We start from the raw sequence: 13987 nt of genomic DNA on the forward strand, positions 1-13987 counted from the left end.
ATAGCAAATTGTGAGAACTGCGGGGAGTAGCCTACGTGGTGGGGAGGGGAGGGGGGAGGGGGGGGGGGCACGATTTGACAGCAAGTACATGGACTGTTTATTCTTTTTCTTCTTCTACTTCTTCTTCTTCTTCTTCTGAATATGTTTTGTTTGTAACCACACACTGGCTGCAGCATTTCGTAGATTTGTATTGTCTTTTGATTATTGGCCATTCTACGTGTTAGTCACCATACATGCTCATAAGTAGGCCGGGAATAGTAGATATATCAATTGGTGTGTTTCGAAAATACAAATTTAGAAGCCCAAATTGGGTATAGTGCACGAGCGCCACCTGTCGGACAGTCGGTGATAGTTTCCTATTCTTCAGCTACATTATATGGTCGAGTGTTGTAAAATCGAGAGTATTCTAAGTTCGAGACTCGGCGAGTTTCGTGAAATTCACGATCACGCTTGCGGTTAATTCAACCGTTGGCTTTGCTAATAATAAAAAAATAATAATAATTAAAAAAAAAATCATCAGAAGAGACACCAAGAGATTATGAACAAGTTTTACAGAAATAATGCGATATAATAAAAACAACATTTTTGTTTATATACTTTTAACTGTTTTCACTAATTCCTGTTTTCCCGGGAACGAAACCCAGCATTATCAACAATATGCAAGTACCGGCCTCGGTGGCGTAGTGATTAGGCCATCGGTCTACAGGCTGGTAGGTACTGGGTTCGGATCCCAGTCGAGGCATGGGATTTTTAATCCAGATACCGACTCCGAACCCTGAGTGAGTGCTCCGCAAGGCTCAATGGGTAGGTGTAAACCACTTGCACCGACCAGTGATCCATAACTGGTTCAAAAAGGCCATGGTTTGTGTTTTCCTGCCTGTGGGAAGCGCAAATAAAAGATACCTTGCTGCTAATCGGAAAGAGTAGCCCATGTAGTGGCGGCAGCGGGTTTCCTCTCAAAATCTGTGTGGTCCGTAACCATATGTCTGACGCCATATAACCGTAAATAAAATGTGTTGAGTGCGTCGTTAAATAAAAATTTCTTCTTTTTTTTAGACAAAGGTGTTTATTATATCAGCAATGTTCCAGTGGATTTGATTTTCATTTGACATTACTATAAACATATTTATGTACAGGTAAGTAACATTTTTGCTGTCAATTTCAAAGTATGGTCTTTCCGATCAAGTCAAACCTTAGGGTCTCAAAATTGCAATACTCAATTATATATTTTATTGCGTTCCAGTCCGCGTTTTACCAACACCCACAGTCATCGACCTTGCCAGTCTTGGTGTAGGCCCCACTGTGTAATTTGGTCACTTGTAAAATAAATCATTGATACAACATGTTTCTGGCTTACAAGAACAATTTAGCATACACGCCTTCACTAACACATACAATTAAATATTAATTGCATTGTACTTTATGTAATATGCCTACTTACTTTTCAGCTGATCTTTTATAAACACGGCTACACCAACTAGTATTCTTCCTGTCCTGCGCAGCAGCGCATGCACGCAACATTTGGTGTTTGTAGCGGGTTTGTTCAGACGCCGTTCCGTACGTGTAGGCTATCGTCAACTCCCCTAATCGTAAAGCAAGTTACACAACAGGGGCGTAGCGTGATCTGGACCGGGGGTGGGGGTGGTGGGGGTGGGGGTGGTTGGTGTTCGAATATAAACCAAGTGGACCTTTTTCTGTTTTGTTTTTGCACCACCACCTGTATGTTTTAGTTCTGAAACGGACCATTTGCTTCAGCGCGGGGGGGGGGGGGGGGGGGGGGACCTTATAGAACTATATATGACAACATACATTTCCAAAAGGGAAATCTATTCAAACAAATATTCACATTCCTCAGTCAAAACGGTTTACTATATCTACACGGCCGCCATCATTGGTGCACTTGTGAAGAGGTGGTTTAATACGGAGAAGAAGAAGTCTACTATATTGAAAGCGATAATTATTATGTTTAGTTAACAGAAACAACACAATAAGAATGGTGAAGTTGCGTTTCATGTAATGTTATATGTAATGTTCTGTTATTTCAGTTGAAGTCTGGAATACGTCTACACGAAACGTAAACACAGTGCTGAATTTACTCTGGAAGGATCTGTTACTTATCACGACAATGGTGTCCCAGTTTGACGTCATTCTTGGTATGGTCGAACTTGAGTTTTCTACGTTACACATTTTAATGTTAACACATTTAATTGTTTACTATTTGCTTTTTATTGATTCAGTAAATTATTTTTATCAGGTTTTATTTATATGTTAGAACATAAATCGCGAAAAAAACCTAAAAAAAAACCCACATTACAATGATACAAATTCCACATACATACTATAGACCTAGGCCTAGCCGTCCGACAGGGAACGCCTTTTTTTCATGCTGTGGTATTTACTTTTAAAGGTTTTTTTTTCTTATTTCTGAGCTGATTTTTTTTTTTTTTTAATTGCACCCGTTTGACTTTTTCCAAAACATTTTTACTCTTCTACTTACATTTAACCAAACTTAAATTATTTACCCCCCTCCCCCCAAAAAACCCAACAAAAAACAACAACAACAACCCCCCCCCCAAAAAAAACACAAAAAAACAAACAACACTATTGTTGTAGGAGGATGGGACGGACTATAGACAGTCGCCAAGATCTCCTAGGGAAAAAACAAACTTTCATTTTTTATGGAATAATCTTCAAGAGGGGTGGAAGCTTCTGAAGTACTTAATTAATATGACGTCGTCACGTTTGCTTTTATACGGTAGATTACGTCATATTCATTTACCCATCTTTGAGAGAGTATGATAACGGCAAAAGGACATGTTTGTTTTTTTGCCATATATATGCGATCTGAGCGAAGTCTATATAGGCCTAGGTGACGTTGTTGTCATCTATAGTCCGTCCCATCCTCCTATAAAGATGTGTTGTTGGGTTTTTTACTTCTTTTTTTTTCTTCTTTTTTTGTAAATAATTTTAGTTTGGTTTGATGTAAAAAACAAAACAATAAAAGGTGTTTTGGCAATACCAAAAAAAACCCGACAATGTTTGGGTCCATTTAAAAACAAATATTCGGTTCAGAAATAAAACTGTAATAGACCTACATACCATAGTAAGAAAGCGACGCTTGCAGCGTTATGGCTGCTATTTTGTTTTATGGATCGTATAATCTTGCTTTAATGAAATGACTGATTATTTTCTTGCTGCTCCCTGTGTAGTGAAATTAAACAAATATAGTTATCTATTATCTATCCAAAACACTTTTACTTTTCTTCTTACGTCAATCCAAACTGAAATTATTGCTAAAATTCCTGCACGCGCGTATGCAGTGGTACTCTGTACGGAGCTCAGTAAAAAAACAAACCAAAAACAAAAACAAACAAACAAAAAACCACGAACAAACAACAAAATAAACAACAAAATAACCCTCGCCCCCCTCACCCCCCCCCCCCCCCCCCCCCAATAAATAAAATAAAAATAAATAAGAATAATAATCGCTTGCTCAATCCCCTGCTTAAGCAAATTTTGTTTTCTGTTTTGCCCCCGATAATTGTCCGGCGGAGCGTGTCACCCACTATAAACGTTGCTCACCTCAGTCTAGACCCTCCTTGCTAAAATTCCTGCACACGCGCCTGCAGTGGTCATGTCTACGATAGTTCCGTAAAAAATATATTAACCCCCCCCCCCCCCCCCAAAAAAAAAAAAAAGAAGACACAAACAAAACACAATCATAACAAAGCATAATAAAATAAAATAAATAAAGCAAAAAAAATAAAATAATAATAATAATAATAATAATAAACAAAAATCGTGAGTTTATGTTCCAACTATTTATTATTTTATTTCACTGTATTAGGTGGTTTGTTTTTGTTTGTTTTTGTTTTTGTTTTGTTTTTTGGGTCAAGAAATAATATATTTTAAATTATTTTAAAGTATCTATACACAGCGGCCGTGCACAGTATATACAATTCAAAGGTACTTTACACGGCTGTCGTATATATAGCCTCATCAATATTCGGTTTTGTCGTACGTTTTAGACTCTTTACAAAAGAGTTCCAATTTTTTTTAATTAAGCTGCTCACAGGTTGTCATGGGACTCCCTCAATCATGGTTCATTTAAAATGTTTTGGGTGATACAGTAGCGATGTTTGGTATTCCAAGTTAATGTAACTGTCATTTATAATCCATATTTAGAGAAATAAGGCCCACTAAATCTGTGTTTGAGCGACTTTAATATGGCGAAGGCATTATACCTGTAGCAGACATATGGCCGTTCCGAGCAATTTTGCTCGGGACGAAATTGAGGTCAAGATAACGACTACCATCACGTTTCCCCACCCTAATGGTGTATTGTGATCTATAGACCAAGAAATACTTACTTTGAAACGATCTTCACTTTGAATTAAAAGAAAAAAAGTCTGATTGTAGGTTTTCTTTTAAAACGCGCGGTTTAATTCGGTGAACAACATATAGAGATATTTGGGCAAACTGCTAACCTGAGACCTTTTTACCATGTGGGGCCATTCAAATATTACGTAACGCTTAGGGGGGTTGGGGGGTGTACGTCCAAGCGTTATATGGCGTTACAAGGGGTGGGGGGGGTGGGGGGTGTACTGAACAGCGTTACGTAACAACATTTTGTTTTCTCTTAAACGTGCTATGCCATGGCAACAATATATAATGTAGGTTTTTAAGAAGTAAATGTTAACCAAAAACAATTTTAAATCAGGCTGAAATGCTTTAATACACTAGATATTTTAATTTTTGTTTTCCCAAGGAGATTCTCGGGATTCAGGTGAAAGCAGAGGTGTGCCGTTAACAACCGATATATTGGTTGGAACTTCTAATCCATCGATGTCAACGTCGTCCTCATCAAGCCATTCAAATTCCTCATTTTCCATATATCGTATGACGCACATCAGTTCTCGCTGACGCTTGGCAGCCAAACGTGTAGGGCGGATACGATGCACGGCTGCTTGAGCTTCGTGGTTCAAAGTCGGATATTTATTTCGGCACATTCGGGAATGGGATGTCATCGACTTGATGGAGGCGTGATATAGAACACACCTATCACAAATACGTTTTTGTAGTTCACTCTGTAAGCTTGGACATGCAAAGTCGTATGGTAGTCCCTTAGCAAACTTGTTCTTTGTTCTTGTGGGAAGAACTGAATTCCCTAGTACTAAATGTACAAAGAGTGATGGGAACCGTGCCGTTACATCATTAGTGCAACACATCAAGCCATCTTCTGTCTGCGAAAGTGGCATAGGAGGGGGCAGGAAGCGCTCCTTGACAATGTCAAAATATGAACTTCTTGGCTCATCACAACATGAGTGGTTACGACATTTCACAATTTGCAGCATGTACTGGCTTTCCCGTACATGTTGTTCATGCCACAGGCGATTTTTTTCCAGTACAGGGTCGTCAGGTTGACTTGGAGGGATGTATTCTGCTACTGTTGGGTACCCGTCAATTACAGTGTTTGACCATACTTCAGCTAGAACGTTTGCAGCATGTTCGAAGTTTTGTTTTTCCATCTCATTATCCACCGTTTCACCCTGTGGATTAAGATGACTTCCGAAATGGTCGTGCGGCAGTACAAGTCCTGCAATATCATGGCTAAGCGGAGCCATGCGTCTCTCGACACGGTTGAACGCACTCCTTCCGGGGGCATTTGTTGCGATGAATAAAGCATCCAATTTGTATGAACAGAAGTAATCCACTGCACACTGAATGGTTTTTGTGTACCGAGGGTTTTCATCTGGGCCTCCATCCACAGTTATTATCATAATGGGTTTCGGTAGTCCATCTTGACAATACATGCTTTCTCGGAATTCAGGCAAGGATAGAATACGTTTCATATCATGCAAGTGATGCAGCGCAGATGATGAGGAATGTTTAGCACTTCGAATTCCCACATACGTTGGCCCAGAATAAGTAACACCGGGACTATCAAAACTGTTTTTTCCAATCGATATTGCTGCGATCACTGATGGTACCAACTTATGTTGAGCAGCAATGACAAAATCATGATCACTTAGTTTGATTTTATACTCCATGTGCATGATTAAAGGTGCCTGTTTATTGGCGGCGGTCAGTCCTATTGGAACTCTCGCTTTGTCGTCCTGTGAGTGAAAAGTGACTTCACCTGGTCCTAGAAGTGATGCCAACTCTTCCAAATTGGAAATGGATGCTCGAGCAAAATACCTGTCCTGGTGGCGAGAATGTTCATCGTTCTGTGCTCTAATCAGTTTGACAGGCACAGTTTTACAGTGTCTCTTACCCGCTAGAGTTGTAGCATTTCGAGGAAGAAGCCGAAGGTATACTGCACTTCTAGATAAATGGATCCCTTGTTTCTTCAAGGAGGCAGTCAAATCATCCAATGTTCTGACCGTCCTGATAACTTCAGAACGCCGTCTGTCATCTGCCGCTGAACCGCCTATGGCAATATCTACAATCACCTTATGCAAAAGATTCTCATCTTCAACAATTGGTGGCCGACCAATGGTTGTTCCTCTTAGATGTTTGCGAGTTTCATCATCTAAGTCCTCCAGCTTTCGTTTGAAATTATCTCGATAGCGCTGTTGCCTTTCTTTGTTTTTTATACATTTTTTCATATCCAATTTTACTCTATCCAGTTCTGTCTGTTTTTTCTTCAGTTCTTCACATTCTGTCTTTGAGAGCAATCCTTGATGTTTTTTCTTGTACAAATTGTTAAGATCCTCATTTATTTTAGATATAGCAGCTTCAAGTTTTTCTTGCTTCGGAGCTGTATGAACAGTGGTTTGGCTTTCTTTTACTGACTGATGGGTGTCCTTTTCTTCCTCTCCAACGATCGCAGTGTTTCCATTCATCTCAGATTCATCATTCACACCCGATTTTTCTAGGTCTGTTTTTGGAACCTACAAAAGATAAATTAATATGTAGGCCTATCTGTAAAATTAATAATGATTTTAAAATACGATAAAAAATATTAACACTCACCATTATATATATATATATATATATATATATATATATATATATATATATATATATATATATATATATATATATATATATATATATATATATTTAAAATACTTTGTCACAAGGTATCAAGTCAAATACATTGAAACTTGATGCATTCAGTGTACTGGGGAGGCCAACTGCATATACCATGTTTTCCAATTTCTTCTCATTTTCCGAAATAAATCAACTCAAACCTTTATTAACAGTTAACTAGAGACAGCGACTTCAATAGGCCTACATTTTTTTGGTATACACTGTATATTGGTATATACATTGACATGATATAACTAGATAAACCTTTATATTTTCGGTCACTGACCAAAAATATAGGTCACGTGATATATGCTCAACTCGATTCGATACTTTGTTTTTCAGCTACATACTAAATATATCGTTAGTTTTAATACAGTATCAATAAATGTCCTTTTGTGTTTCAATAATGAATCAACATTTATAGATTTATTTATTTCTCAAGAGCTTAGAGATGCCTTTTGGGACCTACACAAATGTATAAACTTAGTAAGTAACGTTTTTAAAAAACAAAAACAAAAAACAGTCATCTGTCATGTATGACGTCATACTGCAAGTGCGTGCTGGAATAATTATGATAAATTAACAATTTGGTATAAAACAGAAATTATAATGACTTTTATTTTACTATTCTTGTTAGGATAAATAAAATAACTGGTTACTGCCTTAGGATATAAAATTTATCCTGATCAGGTCGAATGAAGAATGCCGCTCAGCAGAGCCTCTCGGCATTAACCATTCTAACCTTCGCAGGATATTTAAATCCTATATCTATAAGGCCGTAACCAGTTATTCTTTATCTCTAAATATATATACCTATACATTTAAAAACACAACTTGTCAAATGGTTGGGTTCGAACCTCTTGCACTGATTCGAATAGCATTTGGCAGTCCACAACCACAACCACTCGGCTTTCGATATAGGCCCTGACTGAATATACACAGAATCAACTTGCATATAAAAATATATTGTGTTTGTTATTTCCAACACATTTTATTTAGGCCAAACGAAACTGACGTTGCCTACCTTTGACCAAAAAGAAAACAAACGTCCTCTGCGTTTCATTTCAAGTTGTTTCCATTCTTGAAGCTTTCTAGGACGTGCCGTGTGAGATCCTCTGGTTCCTTCTTCATTTCCTTCCAAACTTTAGCAACTTCAAGTTGAACCGTCTTTTTGGACAACTCTACGTTAGCTCGTCCATACCCTTCAATTAGAGATTGGTGTAATCTTTCTCTGTCAACCATTTTAAAATGGCGAAAGTGAAAACGTGCTTTCTTTATCCATCGTACAGCAATACGTCACTTTATTGACGTCATCATAGCGTTCATGGGTATAAATATACATTGCCACGTTGCTTTGTCTGTGTTGGGCGTGGGGGGGGGGGGGGGGGGTATCTCCGAGCGTTACGTAATATTTTGGGGGGTGTATGGTCTAGCGTTACAGAGCGTTACAAGGGGGTGGGTGGGTGTCTAATTTTGACAAAAATAGCGTTACGTAATATTTGAACGGCCCCTGTGTTTCCATCATTGTAGCCTACAAATTGTTTGGTATCCATTTAAAAATGTGTAGTAATTCATTTTCATCTCTATATAGCTGTTTGGTTACGTAGTAATCAATGCTGTTATCCAGATTCGGGCATAAACAAACTTGAAAATGTTTTAATTAATTACAGTACACCAATACTTGATTTATTGTATGTTACAATCTAAAGTATGAGAAGTGTTTTAGAATAATATATGTAAACTTACATTTTCGGAAGCAGCCTCAGAAAGTTGTGAATTTGAAATAAAAACACCCCAGAACTTTCCCCATTGTTTTAACTTGATGAACATATGGTTGCTAGGGTGTTAAATTAATGTGACTTTATATGTACTAAAGCATAGAACAGTATCAATGGAACAGGTTTCCATAGAACGAATGCATTCATTGTAACACATTGAAACTGGTCAGTTAGGGGCCGCCTACATTTCATAATTATGGTGTATATCATCTATAGTTGAGGTTTGGGGTATACTTAGAACATTCCAATATTTGCAATATTGACAAATTTGACATAAATCGTCAATATGGGCATAGCTTCTACAAACATCTGAGACAGTCAACTGCTTTAAATGTCCATTAATTATTGTTCAATGTGGTCAGTATTATGTGTGGGCCAAATTTCAAGAACATTCAATGTCTACTCATATTCAATGGGGATTATCTTTAACGGGGTACTAACTAAATTGAAGTTAAATTGCATTGCGAAGGTTTTTTTTTTATTATTTGCTTTTGTGGACTACAGAGAAAAATTACACCTCTAGTTCTGTTATATTTTATAGAAAACATGTTGACCAATTTTCGTTTCAAGGTCACGAGGGCAACAAGGTCAATTCCAAGGTCAAAGTGAAGGTCAAAAGGTCATCACACTTTAACTTACATATACCCAAACAATAATGGCAGATTTGGAATCCTTGGGCAATTTTCATTCAAACACTGTCATTTCCATCAGGATTGGACCAGTGGTTACTTATATATGGATATTCAAACATAGGCCCCATTGCCTAATGTTGGCGGTTTTTGCCAAAATGGGTAGGGTAGCACCCAAATCGCTGGTCTGATTGAGCTCCTCTTTGAAAATTGAGCAAAACCACCCTAGAAACAAAATTCCAGACAAATCTGAGGGGGTGAGGTTAAAAATACCTCTTTTTGAGGGGTTATTTGACACGGAATGATTCAAATAGTTGTAGTAGCTGATATGTGAGTAGTTTGTTAGCCTACCTTCTATTATACCGAGTGGTAGTGAATGGGACGCCACCCTCCCGTCCCCGCTCAGTTGTAGTTCGCTCCCTCGCAGTCACCCTCTCGTTTCACTCTGACCTGTCTACATGCCTAGAAAGAATATACAGAAGAAGAAAACACATTACTGGATGCATAGCTCATCATTTTTTTCCAGATGTATTTATTGTTTACCACTGAAAACTGAAAACCTGATGTAACCCACCATGTTACTGAACATTGATTGGACTTGCCTGACCACAGCTCTGGTGTTCCTCATTTGTCCAGGTTAGATAAGTATAAGTTTTGTAATATTTAATCCATACATGTGTCGTCAGAACTTAATTTGGTGCCCTGATGTTGTTTTTCTTAATTAAGGCAATACTTACCGTCCTCTCATATCACTAGTGTATGAAATAATAATAATAATCATAATCAAAAAAAGTTTTTTGTGTTTTTTTCCTTTGGCAAGAAAATGGGGAGTCACATAGCACTTACTAGTAACAGATTTAATTGTTTTTATTAAGTACCGTAATTTTTGCTGAAAATTTCATTTTTGGGGGTACCCTGCATTAGTTTCAACCTCTGGTGTATACTACATAATAGTCTAGTGGTTGAAGACGAAAAAGTATTTGAACTCTGAATAAGATTTGTGTAACACTTTGAAGGTCAGGGATAGGATAGCGCACTGAATCCACGCCTGGTAAAATACATTATTTACAAAAATATTCATAAGTTAATTTCTGTATAGATTGAGCCATATATTGACGGATTATAATGCTAAACGCTCGGGTTTTTAACACTTGTGGTTAAGATTGATTCCAATCTGCATGCATTAAGGGTGGAATTAGGTAGGGCTAGCCTAGAGGTTGGGTAGGGTGAGGGTGAGCAGGCGACCCGTTCCCCCTAAACATATTCATGTCATTTTGGGGGGGCTTAAAAATAAATAAATAATAATAATAATAATCAGGTTTGTGCTTTTTCATGTTTGTCCATGTCCCCATATTCCCTAAGCCCCCCCCCCCCCCTAGTGTTTCGCAAATATCAATGGTTAGGTGTAACCACTTGCAACGGCCAGTGTCCACAACTGGTTTATCAAAGGTTGTGGTGTGTACTGCTCTATATAAAATATCCCTTGCTGTTTAGTGGGCAGGCAGTCCTAGTGTATCTAAGAAACCTAATCTATTTGAATCTAAGACTTATCAGTTTTATAATTTACAATGTTAGTTTTATTCTGTAAGAATAAGTACTTCTAAATCCAGTATTAAAGTGCACAGTTGGTTTGATACAATCAATTGGGCCAATGAATACAAATACAGCACACATGCTCAGGATGACCAGAAGAATGTTGACTCTTGAATTTTTATATTGATGTTGATCATCACATTATATGTTTGCATTTGTCATAGACACCCAATAGCTAATGTATTTATCGTGCTGTGGTGTCGTTAAACATCTAGTATATTCTATTCAGAAGATTGTGGATGTAAAAGACTTAAATCATGTTAGAATTATTAACAAGAACATGGGGTGTTATTTACATGCACTCTACTTTAATGTACACCCATATGGCCTTTGCGCACTGGGTGTTTTGCCTTCACTGAACAGTTTAGATGTTTTATTCTTTCAAGCTAGAGTTAGTCGTGTTAGTCTGAAAGCTTTTGTTTGCAGTAAAAAACACGAGGCTTTCTTGAGCTGTGTACAAAAAAGTACAAGGGTTGACGTATGCAGGCATTGTGGATTCCTGTGCATGTGAGTGTCTGGGCATGTCTTGAAACCCATGAATAGTAGTAGTAGTTTCTTCTGTTCCAGTCATTGAATGTCGTTGACCTTGGAAACCCATAAAATCCTCGGTGGCTTTGGGGGCTGTTTAAAGTACTATGCCAGACCATACACTAAAATATCAAATTACACAATGAAGAGCCTTCTTAATTCATTGCAATAATACTTTACACCAATATGTAAGTCAATAATTACGAAAATGTCCCCAAAAATCACTCTGTAGAACGATCTAGTAAAATGTTTGATAAAAACATTTGCCTGTAATGAAGGGGACTCGCTTCACAGAAACCTACCACACGATATCTTCTAGCGCAAACGAAAGTGGTTCCGACAGCGACTGCCAGGCTCAATTATCATGTGATTCTTCTTTCGATGATGAATAGTTTAGTGATGACTACTGGACTAATATTTCATCTGTCCCGGGTCGGGTCACTGGCTATCCAGAGATCGGACCCGGGACAGACATGCTTGAAACTCCCATGGTATATGAGCATGTAAATAAATATTGGATTGGATTGGACTAATATTTGTCCAACACAACAAATAATGGCTTATCAGTTTGAACCTGGAACGTCATCCGTAGAACCACCGGCCTGACAGATGACGATGGAAATGTTCGTGTTCGTGGGAGGCAGCTTACCACTGAATTGCAAGTTTTATTCTTGTTTTGTTCTTCAGGTTTTTGTGCGAATTATTTTGCTATGTTCTAGTACTTGTGATGTAGTAGAAAAGACGATAAATAACACGTGCATTCTACTAGTTAAGTGGACCCGATATCGGTAATTTTAGGAAATAAACAAAAACGACTTATAGTCCATCCCGTCCTCCTATAAAGATGCTTTTGTGAATAATTTTAGATTGGTTTCACGTAAGAAAAACAGTAAAAGTGCTTATTTTTTAGTACAGTTTTTAAAACAACCAGCTCAGAAATAAATAACTTGTAGTAGATTCCATAGTATTAAAAAGGTGTTCTCTGTTGGAAGGTATTGTAAAATTGATTTACTGTATTTATAGTCTGTCTCACAGGGAACGCCTTTTTTCATACTATGGAATTTACAAATCATTTTTTTTCTGAGCCGATTGTTTTCTAAGTTGAAAACAAAAAGTGTATGTGTGGGTTTTTTTTTATATTTGCAAAACTATTTTACTTTTCTTCTTCCAAAATGAAATTATTTACCCCCCCCCCCCCCCCCCCCCCCACACACACACACACACATTTTTGGAAGAATGGGACAGACTAGGCTATAGATACTAACTTGTCTAAACTTTATTGTTAATGAAACTGTTCTCGAATTGTAAAGAAAAACCTCACAAATGAACGACATGCAGACGAAAACAAATGGGATGTTGATTACACGAACCGTGCATGAGAAAACAAACTGACCAGAGTTGGAATCATAACGCAGTTTGGAACGTTGACGATATTCACCCGTAAGTCGTTTCTGTGTGGATGGCGTCGGCGTGTTATCACTTGTTTTGTGGCGCAGAAAAATTGTTGGTGTGACATCTTTTTTAAAATGTCATAAGACATGATGTACGTAATGGTAACATTTTTCTGGCTGTACATTTTAGCAAAACGTGGAACTCGTCCTCAATTCTATAGTCCGTCCCATCATTCTATATTAAAGACGCATTCCTGAGTTTGCTGCACTTTTTAAGATGTTATCGACGAACAGAGAGTTTTTAACGATTGTAATTACATATCAAATATATTTTTCTGCATAAAATATTAGTAGCTGTATATTAAACGTGTTTCTGATCCTTCTGCTATTTGTACTAGGTTTAATTTCATTTTATTTCCTAAAATATATATTTTCGTACGTACGAAATTATTTGAAGACAAAATCCAGTTTGGGCTACTTACAAATATTAAGACGACCAGAAACACATTGAATATACAGACACTGATATTCTAAACAAGAAACTATGTTTAATATGTAAGTTTAATCGTAGAAATATTTTATTTTTTAGAAACATCTTACAATGCAGCACACTCAGGAATGTCCCTTTAAAAAAGAGTGTTTTTTTTGCTATATATTTCAGTTTTGTTTGACGTAGCAAGAAATGTAAAACTGTTTGGAAATAACCAAAAAAAAGAGAGACTTTTTGTGAGCCATTTAAAAATCATTCGGCTCAGAAATAAATATCGTGTAGTAAATTTCATAGTATGAAAAAAGGCGTTCCCTGTGGGATGGACTATAAAGTGCCCACTGCTGTCGCAATGGTCTCGGGCATTTTCTTCCGGTTCAGTCGTTCCAGGTTGTTTTAATCAAATTCACACACAGCTTTCTCACAGCAATATTACTACTAATAATAATGAATAATGAATTAATGTTTAACGACACCCCAGCACGAAAAATACATCGGCTATTGGGTGTTAAACTATGGTAATGCAAATAAAGTGATGATCAACAT

General features: G+C 37.4%; 1 protein-coding gene across 1 annotated transcript in view; it reads right to left on the reverse strand.

The window, feature by feature from the left end:
• The window catches only part of LOC121386800, a 70620-nt gene extending 69073 nt beyond the window's left edge, over positions 1-1547 (reverse strand). The window contains exon 1 of the mRNA XM_041517816.1: positions 1442-1547. The gene's annotated coding sequence lies outside the window, so the exon portion shown is untranslated. The remainder of the gene's footprint in view (positions 1-1441) is intronic.
• Positions 1548-13987: the final 12440 nt, after the last annotated feature.

This window comes from Gigantopelta aegis, chromosome 12, assembly GCF_016097555.1.
Source record: "Gigantopelta aegis isolate Gae_Host chromosome 12, Gae_host_genome, whole genome shotgun sequence".
Taxonomy (NCBI): domain Eukaryota; kingdom Metazoa; phylum Mollusca; class Gastropoda; order Neomphalida; family Peltospiridae; genus Gigantopelta; species Gigantopelta aegis.